This window comes from Hordeum vulgare, chromosome 3H, assembly GCF_904849725.1.
Source record: "Hordeum vulgare subsp. vulgare chromosome 3H, MorexV3_pseudomolecules_assembly, whole genome shotgun sequence".
In the NCBI taxonomy this organism is placed as follows: Eukaryota; Viridiplantae; Streptophyta; class Magnoliopsida; order Poales; family Poaceae; genus Hordeum; species Hordeum vulgare.
The window spans coordinates 238634424-238648390 of NC_058520.1; the positions used below are offsets into that span (position 1 = coordinate 238634424).

A 13967-nucleotide genomic window follows, 5' to 3' on the forward strand; every position below is an offset into this window, starting at 1 on the left:
ATGCTGCTAGACATATGGATTTATCCATAATGCAAGTAGGTGAGAAAGGTCCAGAGCAATAGGCTTCTAGGGATTCCAAAAGATCGAATAGCAATTCAAAGAACCTTCGAAACCCATGAAAACTGATGACGGACGAATCACCGATAAGATAATTCGTTGCATTTCATAAAACAAGAGCAACTGGAAAAGAAAAGTATGACGACATTTGCATGCAGGCATACATAAGGGTTGACAGAGGAAGGGAAACCGCAAGAGCGATGGGCACAAGTTCTCGAGAGAACCTCAGAGAGTATCCTCGGAGTTTTCTGATGAATCAAGCCATCATCTGGGATGAGGGGCTCCCCGGGAGGAATTAGTTACGAGAACCTAGAGTTAGAGTTAGCAAAACCTTTAACCCGAAAGAGAAGAGAGAGTAGAACCCAAAGTATAGAAAAGAAGTAAAAGATACTAATACCACCCAATTGAGCTGTGGGCCCGTAAGCCACAACATGAGTGTTAGTAAAGTTTTCAAACACTAGACTCAACTTCGGCCAAGGAGTTGGAAAGGGGGCTGCCTACATGCAGTCGGCTCTGATACCAACTTGTGACGCCCTCGGTTTAATCGTGCGCTAATCATACACGCAAATGCGTACGATCAAACTCAAGGACTCACGGGAAGATATCACAACACAACTCTAGACACAAATAAAATAATATCGGCTTCATATTACAAGCCAGGGGCCTCGAGGGCTAGAATACAGAAGCTCGATAAACACACGAGTGAGCAGAAGCAACAAATATCTGAGTACAGACATACACATGGGGTGCCTTAGAGAAGGCTAGCACAAAAGAAACATGATCGAACAAGGTGAGGCCTCCTGCCTCGGAACCTCCTAAACTACTCCTGGTCTTCAGCGGCCTCCGTGAAGAAGACACCATCGGGATAACACACATCGGCAGGAAACTCCACTCCTGGGCTCCGTCATCTGGTCACAGCAATGGATCAAAGGGACAAAGGGGAGCAAAGCAACGATGAGTACTCATCCAAAGTACTCGCAAGACTTACATCAGAACTATGATAAGTATGCATATGTATCAAAGAAGGGGGTTTATATGTGGACTGATGTAACGACTAAGATGCGGTCCTTTCCGATTTGGGGAACGAGGCCCCGAATTGGAAAGAAGCGCATCTAAGCGTTTCGCAAGCACGGTACATAGCACATACATAATAATAGAAGAATGACAATAAGGGGTTCAACTGCCATCTCATAAATATATCAGAGTTACATCACACATCCAAACAAGGTAGTTCCGCTACGGACTACAAAACATGAGAAATGACTATTCTACCCTGCATACTTGCCCACGATCACAACCACACCTCAATCTTTTGGATAGTTCACGTACAGGCGGTCGTTCTCCTCATCGTACTGCCACGCCAGTTGCTTGCCATCGGGATCACCTGTCTCGGGGGTACCTGAACCTGTTGGTGTTGTGAAGGAATCTGTGAGCCACGGGGACTCAGCAATCTATGACCTCGGTGCCAGAACTAGTCAAGTTATTAGGTAAGGAAGGTGGAGTGTTTAGGTTGCGGCATCCTAAGCTTTATAGTGGCTAACTTACGTAGAACATGTATTGGAGGTGGTCTATACTAGCGATCGATGAATAGATGATCACAAAGTGATCCTGAACACCTACTTACATCAATCATAACCCCACCGTGTTCCCATTAGAAGAGAGATCTTCGAAGGGGACAGTCATGGTTACGCACACAGTTGGCAATTTTATTAGCTTATGTTTAAGTTATCTATTACCGGATGTTAACAAATATTCCAAGTTGCCACATAACCGCGGGCACGGTTTTCCGAAAGATTAAACCCTGCAGGGGTGCTCCAACTAGTCCATCACAAACATACACGGGACGCAAAGTAATCCTCTATCACGAATCTCGTGATCTCGTCGGATTCCTTGGAGGAAAACCTCAACTCTGGGGAGAACCAAATCTTACCGGGATTCCTATACGCAAGATATATCGCTAAGGTAAGACAAGACTAGCAGGACCTCCGACGTGTCGACGACCCTGATAAGAGCCGCGTATCTCAGTCTCAGGACACGTCAGATGAGCACAGCGTACGGTGGCCTGATAGACATCTCCCGAGTAGCCCGGGGTTGGCCCCGCACACGACTCTAGATTGGACCAACACTCATGAGGAGCACTGGCCCGGGTTGTTGGTTAAAGATCCTCGGGGTGATCATTCCCTATGCAGATTATTATTAGGTGATTAGCAAATTAACACCAATGTTGGGTCCTGCCGGACAAGTCTTAACTCTACGCGATTTATCAAGGGGGTCCCCATATCAACCCTGAACGTGTTAGGAGCAATCATTATGGAATCAAACACCGGTAGTTGGTAACTATGGCGGCAATAACGGAACAAAACACCCGGCAAAAGGCTAGGCCTTCCGTTATTTACCAAGTATATAGGTGCATTAATTAAAATAACAGAATTAAGATAATGATATCAAGCTCATGATATCACATGAGACAAAGCACCTCCAACTAGCAACGCTAACATTAGAAGCTTAGCAAAGCCTACTTAGCCATTCAAGATTTGCTAGGAAGGGATAAGTTTTTGGGTTTCATGGCAATATCAGGAGGCAATTATTTCAGTGGTAGGCAGCGAGCATATGACGGAAGAAAAGAAACGTAATCTAGCATAACAAGTCTAGAGATGGAATCAAGGTCATATCATCTTGCCTGTGATGTCCTCAGCTTGGAACTGCTCTTGTTCGTCCTGCACGTACTCTCCCGAATCCACGTACTCGTTCTCCGATCCTGGTGCTACCCAACATAAAAATATCATCCAATGAACAACAGCACCTCAAGATGCAACAAGCACATGATGCATGAGATGAATATGAACATGCATCTCTATTCTACTCACTAGCACAAGCATGAGAAGTAAATACATGTTCCTAGACAGAACTGCACCCTAAGCTATCTTGTAATGCATGAGAATGACATGAATAGATGCGTCACGTGAAAACGATGCAAAAGCATATAAGGAACATTACAAACAGAGCTACGGATCAACGGGAAACAACGAAACAAGAAATGAAGTGCTACGTGTCAAATACATCACAACACACTCCAATGGCATAACTCTGGTGTTTCCAGGTTGCCAATACATAAAACAAACCAACATGGATGGGGTGGTGCAAAGAATATCACCACACCCTCATCTATGCACTCACAAGCATCAAAACATCAAAATTATACAATCTGCCATAAACAGCATCATAGCCCTTTGAGAGCTACATGCAAAGCACCTACAGCCACCCAAATATGCCAAATAAGATATGTGGCAGTAGCTATCCAAGAGTACTACAAGCACAAGCAAAAATATAATGCAAAGGAGTTTCACACAGAAAGATACATAGTTGCTAACTTGACCAAAAATATCAGTTTTCAGGGGCTTAGAGAAAATTCCAGATTCTCACTAGCTGTTTACGCTCTGAAGCATTTTGACAGCACCCAAAACAATATCTACAAGGCTCCAAATGGAATGAAAATTTACAGAGAGCTAGACAAACACAAAAGCTACAAGTTCCCAGTTGATAGCTAAGGCTGAATCACAACACATGGACCTGCACAAGCTCAACAACAGGAGAAGAAAATATAAGCAGATTCTGAGACTTTGTGAAAATCACAGATTTTCACTAATCTGGAATTTCAGCCAGATGCCTACTTTGACTAGGCACCACTTGCACATATGAACTACTAAGCATGAAACAAAAGCAACAAGTGGTAGAGGGGTTCATCCTCTAATGCCACAACAAGGAATCAACCTCTTGGGCTCACCACATCTCATGGAACCAAGCTCCAAACATAGAACAAATCTGAAATATGTCATCTCCAGAAAGTATTCCAAAGGCAAAACTGACTTCACCAATGGATTCCTGGGATGATTCTACCCCAAAAACATATATAATACCTATGCACTTTCTTAGAACAATTGGGCACAAACCAGAAAAGAAAATCTACATGGAATCATATCTAGTGAATAGTGCATCATCACATGTGCTATTCACTAGAACAATACCCACACAAGCACTTGCACTCTAACAACACTACATTGGTGCACATGAGGGGTACACCTCATGCTCATGTGTCTTAGCACACCACCACACACCACACACATCAAGCACATGCATAAAATCACCTACACTTGCTAGAATCACCACCACTAGCTACACACACATCATGCACTCTACTCCTACACACACAAGTTAGCACATGTGCACATCCAAGGCTCACCAAGCCTTGGACACATGTGGGTCACCACACACTTACCACACCATCATGAGGAGAGCACCTACACAAACACAAGGTAGGTGAGGGGGGAAACCCACACACACACTCACATCACACACTACTTGCACCAATAGGGCATGAGCTAAACTCACATGCACAAAATCACACCCCACATAAATATCATGTCATGCATCTACACATGTGATATTCACTAGTGCAATCACACACAACAAATATAGGCTAGAACTACATATGCACATATGCTTCAATTCTTATACATGCTATCCTACATAAGATGTGTCATCACCTACTATAGCCTCAGGAACAAGAACAAGCTTCTGCTGAGCTAAAATAAACCCCACACAATCTATAGAGCATACCACATCAACTAGAAAAGCAAACAATACAAAACAGAAAAAAAAAAGGAAAGCAACAAAATAAAACTGATGGGGAGGGGGATCGAACCCCAAACCCCCTGCTACACACCCACACAACAACACCACTACGCTACTGCACCTTTTCTTGACACAGTAGGGAAGTCAAGCCAGGGAACTACTCTGCTGCTGCTATGCCACTGTCGAAACAAATTCAAAAAAAAGGGGGGTGCTCTCTCTGGGACTCGAACCCACAATGCGCCAGAACCACCACAACACATGCGCCACTATGCTATGATGGAGATCTCGGCAGAACAGGGGGTAACATCCAAGGTAAGGTACGAGGGCCCCCTGCTCTGCATCTTGCAGGGACGTCGACAACACCAGAGACGTCGTCGGGCTTGCCTACTTGCTACTACTGCTCGAGGGAGAGGTCAACTACGCTGCTACTCGAACCTGACGGATGCCCTGCTCCTCTACGTTGCACAGCCCGAGCACAAACGCTACACAGAGCACACATCACACCATGAACTGACCTGGCCTTCTCTGATCAGAGAGGTCGGCCTCGATCTACTGCCGGATCTAACCGAGGGAAGGGAGGAGGAGAGGCTGCTCACCTACGGAAGGAAGAGAGGGGCGCCGATCGAGTGGGAAGAAGCCGGAATAAGACGCCCTGACGAAGACCGAAGATGCTCTGCCATAGAACCAAGGAAGAGGAAGGAGTGCGCCGGGACCGAGCCGTAGACGAGGTCCTGGCCGTCGGTGAGGTCACTCCCCGGCCTCACCGAGGACGGGAATGGAGCGCGGGGTGCAGCCCCGAGCCCCTGGACATGGCGGCTGCGCCAGACGACGACGGGAGCGGGGTAGTCGACGGCTGGGCTCTTCTCTCCTCTCTGCACCCTAGCTACATAATGTTACCTGAGGGGGAAGGAAGAGGTGGAGGGAGATGGTGGCGGCGCATATGGGGATGGGAGGAACCCTAGGGGAAGAGAGGCCCGGACGCCGAGGCTTTAAGGGCCACTGATGGGATGGACGGAGTCATCTGATGTGCTCTCCTCTTGGGAACCTGACGGAAAGCAGTGCGGGGAGGCAACGCCGTCTGAAGAAGAAGGGGGGTCGCCTAGCTGGGCTGCCATGCGTAACTGGGAAGGAATGGGCCACGCAGGGGGGGAGAGCCCACCCGTGGCACCAGAAAGAGAGAAGTCACCCTCAGGGGGGTTTCTATTTATAAATAAACCAGAGAAGGACCTAAATCCAAGGCAAAATGGATGGGGTTTTAAATAAAACAAAATACCCCCTGGTCATAAGGGAATTATGACCCATTTGAAAAAAACAGAAAAGGATTGTTTGGGGCAATTAAATATTTTCAAAACAGCATTTATATTGTCTGTTTTGGATATATTTGCACCTTTCAAATAAGGATTAAAGCAGCAACTTCACCTCTACAATTCCACCACAAAATATGCTAAACCCTGGACATTTTTTTTAAACAGAGAAGGAGCAAATATTATTTGGCTTAGGATAAAAGAGAGGGGGGAAGTTTTATAACCCTAGAGCAACCACATAGTGCTACAAGCAAATGCACCACTCCACTTATCAACACATACCACACCACATCACCACATCACAAGGATCACACCAACACATAAGCTCACAAGGTAATAGCATAAGACATGGTATGAATGGGATGGCATGGATGCATGCATGCAAAAGAGAATATAAACAAGGGAAGCATCACATGAAATATCACATGCATTGAGCTCTCATATCCATGACAAGTTGACTCACATAGACAAGGTTCCAAATATGGTGAGCTACACACTTGGGGCATTACAACTGACTACAGCAATTCGAGAATAGAGAGAGAAGGCCTAGTCCTATCTAAGACTAGCATCTTCAGGGTATTGCAGCAATAGACGAGAGTACAACAGGTGTAACACAATTAATAGTCATATTGCTGCAGCAATATTAAAGTGAGGTCACGCCCAGAGATCCTCCCTCGACTCCCTGCGAGGAAGCAATCCCGGGGCAACTAATTCCAGTTAAGTAACAATTGTAGTTGTATAAGATCAGGGCACAACTCCAAGTCGTCCTGTAACCGTGGACACGGCTATTCAAATAGATAAGTTCTTCCCTACGGTGGTGCAGAACATATTCCCCGACGCGCTCGATAACACTCTGGCTGGACACACACTTTTCTGGGTCCTGTCCCGCCTCGGAATATCGACACGTCGCAGCCCCACCTAAGCTCAGCACACAGGCCAGCCCGTCGGTCTAACTCCTAAGCACAGAGGGTTCATGGGTACACTTCCCCTCCGCGCTCCTGCACGATGCGAGGGCGGCCGACGTCAGTCCTAGCACCCCTTAATACAAGAGTGATGCATCTCGGGACCACTCGGGCGCGCGCCGCTACATCGTTGACATCTGAAGAGCTTCGGCTGATACCGCGACGTCGAGTACCCATAATTCTTCCCACGCAGACGGTTAGTGCGTAATAAGGCCTTTCGACCAACCCAGATCAAATACCCAAATCCATTATCATTTTAATTAGCCCATCGACACAATCTCGCGGGAATCCACCCGTCTTAACAACTAATCACCAATGATCCCAGTAACATGGTCGGGTAACTGTGTGGTTGTAACATCGAGGGGAATCCGAGGTATCACCCTTGTTGGATTTCGAACGATGTATCCGTCAAGGTGGGCTTAGAGGAATCACCCTCGGGGGTCCCACACTTGAGGGGTTGCACGACAGAGGCATCGTCGGGAATGGTGAAGGAGGAATCACCCTCGATAACCACGACCGACTAGCTGTACTACAGAGATATCATCAGGAGTACTTAGCGAGGTGTCACCCTCGGTACCCGATAATATCCCTGTAGTGTCATAGAACTAAGGGGGTGTATGTGATGTGTCGGGTCTGGCTCGTCGATCAGGGATCGAGATTTGTAAGCAAAGCGAGGCAACTGGACTACGGGGTCAGAAGGGATGACAGCTCCACCTATACTAAGCAGATTTAAAGTACAGTACTGAAAGTAGCAGTTCATCAAAAACATGCTATGCATCAGATATAGGAGCTAACTACAACAGTAGCAAAATGCTATGCATCAGATATAGGAGCTAACTACAACAGTAGCAAAATTCTAATGCAAGCCTGAGGAAGAAAGAATATGCGATATAGGAATGATCAGGGGGGTTTGCTTGCCTTGCTGCTCTGCGGCAAAAGGCTGGTCGGCAGGGTCGTAGATGTACCCGACAGCAGCGTCAGTCTCTGGGTCTACCGGTAAGAAGAGGGGGAATAAACGATAAATGACAGCAACATATGCGACATGATGCATGACATGGCAAGATGTAGGCTAACATGAGCTAACGCAGGGACATTGTCACGACCAAGATGTGACCCTATCCTTAATTTGGCACGAGGGCCTCATCAGGGATAGAAGCGCATGTCGTCGTTTCGTACGAATGGATATCGTTACAAGTACATGTACTGAAAAGAAGAGGTATATATATAGAGTTGGCTTACACTCGCCACAAGCTATATCAAAGTCACATCAGTATAGTACATAAATAACACGAAGAAGAGCAGGGTCCAACTACGGACGAGAACAAACGAGAAAAGAAGAACTACGTCCTTCCTTGCTATCCCAGGCTACCGGCCTGGAACCCATCCTAGATCGAAGAGAAGAAGAAGAAGAAGAAGAAGCAACTCCAAATGAACAATCAACGCGCTCGCGTCAAGTAACCTTTACCTATACCTACAACTGGTGTTGTAGTAATCTGTGAGCCACAGGAGACTCAGCAATCTCATTTCCAAAGGTATCAAGACTAGCAAAGCTTAATGGGTGAGGTAAGGTTAAGTGGTGAGGTTGCAGCAGCGGCTAAGCATGTATTTGGTGGCTAAACTTACGAGTACAAGAATAAGAGAGGGATGATCTACGCATAACAGACGTGAACTACTGATGATCAAATGAATGATCCTGATCACCTACCTACGTCAGACATAACCCCACCGTGTCCTCGATCGGAGAAGGAACTCACGAAAGAGACAGTCACGGTTACGCATTCAGTTGGCATATTTTAATTAAGTTAACTTCAAGTTATCTAGAACCAGTGTTAAACAAAGTTTCCACGTTGCCACATAACCGCGGGCACGGCTTTCCGAAAAGATTTAACCCTGCAGGGGTGCTCCAACTAATCCATCACAAATTACCACAAGCCGCATAGAAATCCTCGATCACGACGCTCGCGATCTTGTCGGACTCCTAAGTGGAAAACCTCAACTCTGAGATTACCCAAAGCATCACCGGAATCCCGATGCACAAGATATCTCGTCAAAGATAAAACTAATCTAGCAAGGCCGCCCGGCGTGTCGACGATCCCGATAGGAGTCGTGTATCTCGTTCTCAGGACACGACGGATGAGCGACGCGTATGGTGGCCTGATAGAAATCTCCCAAGTTGCCGTGGGTTGGCCCCGCACAGTGCTCTATTTTGGACCGGCACCATCAGCACTGGCCCCCCTGTATTATGTAGAATTACTCCTCGGGTTCATGATGCCCTATGCTTTCAGTATTAACAAAGTTATTATGTTGGGCAAATGTAGTACCAATGTTGGGCTTTGCCAGACCAGCTTTAATTTAAAACAAATTATCAAGGGGGTCCCCATAACAACCCTGATTGTGTTAGGAGCACCTAATTATGGAACATAACACCGATAGCCGAAACTAAGGGGGCAAAGGTGGAACAAAACACCAGGCTAGAAAGGCCAAGCCTTCCACCTTTTACCAAGTATGTAGGTGCATTAAATTAAATAGCATTTAATAGGGTGATATATCAAGGAACCCATGTTGTCACATGGAAGCAACTGCACCTGCAACTAGCAATGCTAACACATGGAAAGCAAGCGGTAACATAGCCAATCAGTGGGTTGCTAGGTTGTGAACAGGTTAAGGTTTTCATGGCATTGTTGAGAGGCTGATATTTAACAGGTGGTAGGCAACGAGACAATAACGATAGAAGTGATAAAACTAGCATGGCAATGATAGTAATGGTATCTTGGGAAATGGTCATCTTGCCTGAGATCCCGCTTGGAAGAAGAATGCCTCCGTGAAGCAGACAAACCGATGTAGTCGAACGGGTCCTCACTTTCCGACACACTTGCGGAACTCTATCGAGACGAAGCAACTGGAAACAAGAATCAACACACGATATTAACCACACGATGCACAACACATATGATGCATGAGCAGCTGAACATGCAAGACATGGCATGACAATTCACACAATCAAACACTACACATTAAGTGAAGTCCAATATGAAACGAGTTGCATACTGACGATACTCCACATTCAATTATTTAGTTCTATCCCGATTAGGTACATGGCAATATTAAATGTGGTTACATATGGCAAGAGGTGGAGCGTAATTAAACTACCTATCTAGGCATTTTAAATGAGGTCGGAAATGACATATAGCACCTCCGGAACGACCTCACATGTTAATTTACAATTCTGTTCAGATCTGATCTAACATATTTAAATAGTTGTTAAACAGCAAAACAAATAGGTTCATGTGATTCTATGCGTCGTTACAAGCAATTTACACATAGAGAACATCTCCAACGGAGCTACGGATTAAAAGATACGGACACCGCAAGATATGATGGCATGAATGCAATATGTGTGCAAATGGCATCCACAACATTTCAAAACACATAACCAGCAAGATAATATGAAACTACACGAGATTCTAAGCAAGTTTCATATAGGACACGATCAAAACGGAGCAACGGTTCAACAACTACGAGCAAAACAAGAAATCACTACAATCTGCCAAAATCAGCCACATGGCATTTTCTACACCCCACAACTACGAGCTACACAATTCCAATATGCTCAACCAAGGCATGAGATGATAGAGGGCAAGAATCACTACAACATACAACTAACAACAACTAGCATGGAAGCATGGATCACTAGGAAAAGAAGTCACAAAATGGCTTCTCACACACAGTTTCAGACTTGGTGAAAATAACAATTTATGAAACTACAGTTTTCGATCTAAAGGCATATTGACAGCAGCAAAACCATAAGCTACATGACTCCAAATGGCATGAAAATTCACAGCATGCTAGAGAATCCTAAATTATACAACTAACTCCATTGCACCAACCTGAAAAGAGCTACAGATCACAAGATAAACTCATGCAAAGACAGCAACAAAATATAACAGATTTCAGACTTAGAAATATTTCAGCATCTCTAAAACAACACTATTTCCTAGCAAGTAAAGAACAACCAAACCACACCTAAACATGGATTTGTATTGCAACCAATATTACCAGGGGCTAGACTAAACATCAAAGGGCAACTCTCTAGTTGACAACTCCTTCACATGAAGCACAGATTAAATCTCCCCTAATAATAAACCACGGATCGCTTCTGCCGTACGTCGCTGGCGGTTTTGCAAAAAAGTCCTTATGTTTTTGGCTATTCAACCCGCGGTCCTTTTGTGAGTTAAAAAACATTTCATTTTTACGTGAACCCCCTCGCAATCACCCTCGCCTCCCCACCACCAGCACCGGGCTCTCCGCCACCGCCCGCCTCCCCGCCGTCGCCCCTCGCCGACGCGCCCTCCTGGCTGCCCGCGCCCTCGGCCTTGGCCTTCTCGGACCACCGCGGCCACGCCGGCAGCCGGCCCGCGCTATACGGGATTGCCTGGTACATCTCGACCGATCGGCCTCGAAAGGAGAGGGCAGAGCGACGACGACCTCGTCCCCGGTGACCGCGGCGGCGTGCTCGGCCTCGTCGGCGACCTCGTGCACGGCGACGGTGACGGCCGCCTTCGTGGTCATGTCCCCACACTTCCGAGTCTCAACCCGCCACCCCTCTTCTCTCTCCCCCGCCGTAGCCGGCCGCACCGCTCTTGTCCCCCGCCTAGCTGTTGCAGCACGCCGGCGCCTCCCCGAGCCCTACCGTCCTGCGGCCTCCCGCTGGTCCCGGCCTCCGACCACTGGGGCAACTGGACGGTGCTCCTGTCGGCGGCCGCGCTGGGCGTCTGGTCCGAGACAAGCACCGGCGCGGGCAAGGCGCTGAGCGGCGCGCTGGTGACCATGCTGCTCGGCCTGGCCGCCAGCACGGCCAGCCTCGTCACCGCCGACGCCCCCGCCTACCGCGTGGTCCTCGACTACCAGCTCCCGCTAGCCGTCCCGCTGCTCCTTTTCTGCGCCGACCTCCGCCGCGTCCTCCGCTCCTCTGGCGCCCTCCTCCTCGCCTTCCTCCTCGGATCCGGTACGCTTCGTCGATCTGCAGTTCCGGTGGCCGTCGGCTAGCTATAGCTAATGGTCGTCCGTGGATCTTGGGCTGGCAGTGGCGACGACGGCAGGCACGGTGGTGGCGTTCGTGCTGGTCCCGATGCGGTCCCTCGGACAGGACCGCTGGAAGATCGCGGCGGCGCTCATGAGCCGGCACATCGGAGGAGCCGTCATCTATGTCGCCGTCGCGGAGGCCCTGCAGGTGACCCCGTCAGTGCTGGCGGCAGGGTTGGCCGCCGACAACGTCATCTGCGCGCTCTACTTCACCACGCTCTTCGCGCTAGCCGCCAAGATCTCCGCCGAAGAGGCTCCGCACCCGAAACCGAAAGCAGCCAACGCGAACGGTGAGCCCGCTCCGGCTGCCGGTGCCATCGGCGGCGACAGGCTGCCGGTCCTGGAGAGCGCGACGACGATGGCTGTGTCGTTCGCGATATGCAGAGCGGGCAAGCACATGGCAACCCTGATGGGCGTACAGGGCGGCGGCCTCCCTTGCATCACGGCGATCGTGGTGGCGCTGGCGACGCTGTTCCCGTCCCGCATCGGCAGGCTCGCCCCCGCCGGCGAGGCCATGGCCGTGGTGCTCATGCAGGTGTTCTTCACCGTGGTGGGGGCCAACGGCAGCATCCGCAACGTCGTCCACACGGCGCCCGGCATCTTGGCGTTCGCGTTTGTGCAGATCGCCATGCACCTGATGGTGATCATGGGCGTCGGGAGGATGCTGGGGATGGAGAGGAAGCTCGTGCTCATCGCGTCCAACGCCAACGTCGGCGGCCCGACCACCACCTGCGGGATGGCCACCACCAAGGGCTGGGCCTCCCTGGTGGTTCCCGGGATCCTGGCCGGCATCCTTGGGATCGCCATCGCCACCTTCCTCGACATCGCCTTCGGCATGTTTGTCCTCAAGCACATGTAACGCAATGCACTCCGGTGAGTCATGTTGTCACTGAACCACCAGGGAGGTGAGCTCTGATTACTAGCAGCACCCCTCTCTTCCATTGCTTTTTGGAGACATGTTCGTGGAGCCAAAAAAATGTCTTTGAATTTCAATAATTTTAACAAATTTGAAAAAATGTTCATGATTTCAAAATATGTTCCTGAATTTGGATATTGATGAGCAATTTTTTAGGAGAAAAACAATTTTTGAATTTGATGAACATGTTTTTAACTTGATGAAGAAATTTTCAATTCAAGAACATTTTCTGAAAAAATCGGATGAAATTTAAAAAAATGGATGATTCTTTTTGGATTTGATGAAACTTTGAAAAATTATGCCGAACAAATTTTCAATAAGAGAAACATTTTTGTAACTTGATAAACAAATTCTATATTCAAAAACAGTTTTTTTTATAAGTTGGATGGACTTTTTCAAAGTTTGGTGAACATTTTTTGAATTGGATGAACATTTTTAAATTATGTCAACAAATTATGAATACGGTGAACAGAATTATAATTTAATGAACACTTTTTGAATTAGATGAACATTTTTCGAATTAGGTGAACAAAAATATTTCACGATTTAAGAAAAGGTCCGCGTCAACGAGAAAAAAGAAAAACAACAAGAGAGAACGAATCTCTACTAATATAAGCACGAGAGGGCAGATCCAAATCACAATCTCAACCGTCTAATCACTTAATCAAGGATCTAAACATGTCGTTAACGAAACTAGCCAGTTTTCGTAAGCGCTAATTGCCCCACGTCTCGCGGTCAATCAATGCCTCACTCGCACTCTCACCCGCCTCCTCCTGGTCGGCCCGCTCGCCGCGCCACTGGCCTGCTTGCGCCGCTCGCCCCAGCTCGAGCTTCTTGTGCTTCTTGCGCCGGTCGCTGGGGCCCAACCAGCTGACGAGGCGCGCGGGCAGGGTGGGCGCCCTAGACGCCGTCTCCTCGCCCTCGAACGGGGTCCGCAGGGACATCGCCTTCCTGGCCTGCTCGAAGGGGTCGACGCCGCCGAGGGCCGGGCCCTCCGGCGAGCCCTCGACGCCG

The 13967-nt window shown here is 48.1% G+C and overlaps 1 pseudogene; it reads left to right on the forward strand.

The window, feature by feature from the left end:
• Positions 1–12896, forward strand: part of LOC123441643 — a 35778-nt pseudogene extending 22882 nt beyond the window's left edge.
• Positions 12897–13967: the final 1071 nt, after the last annotated feature.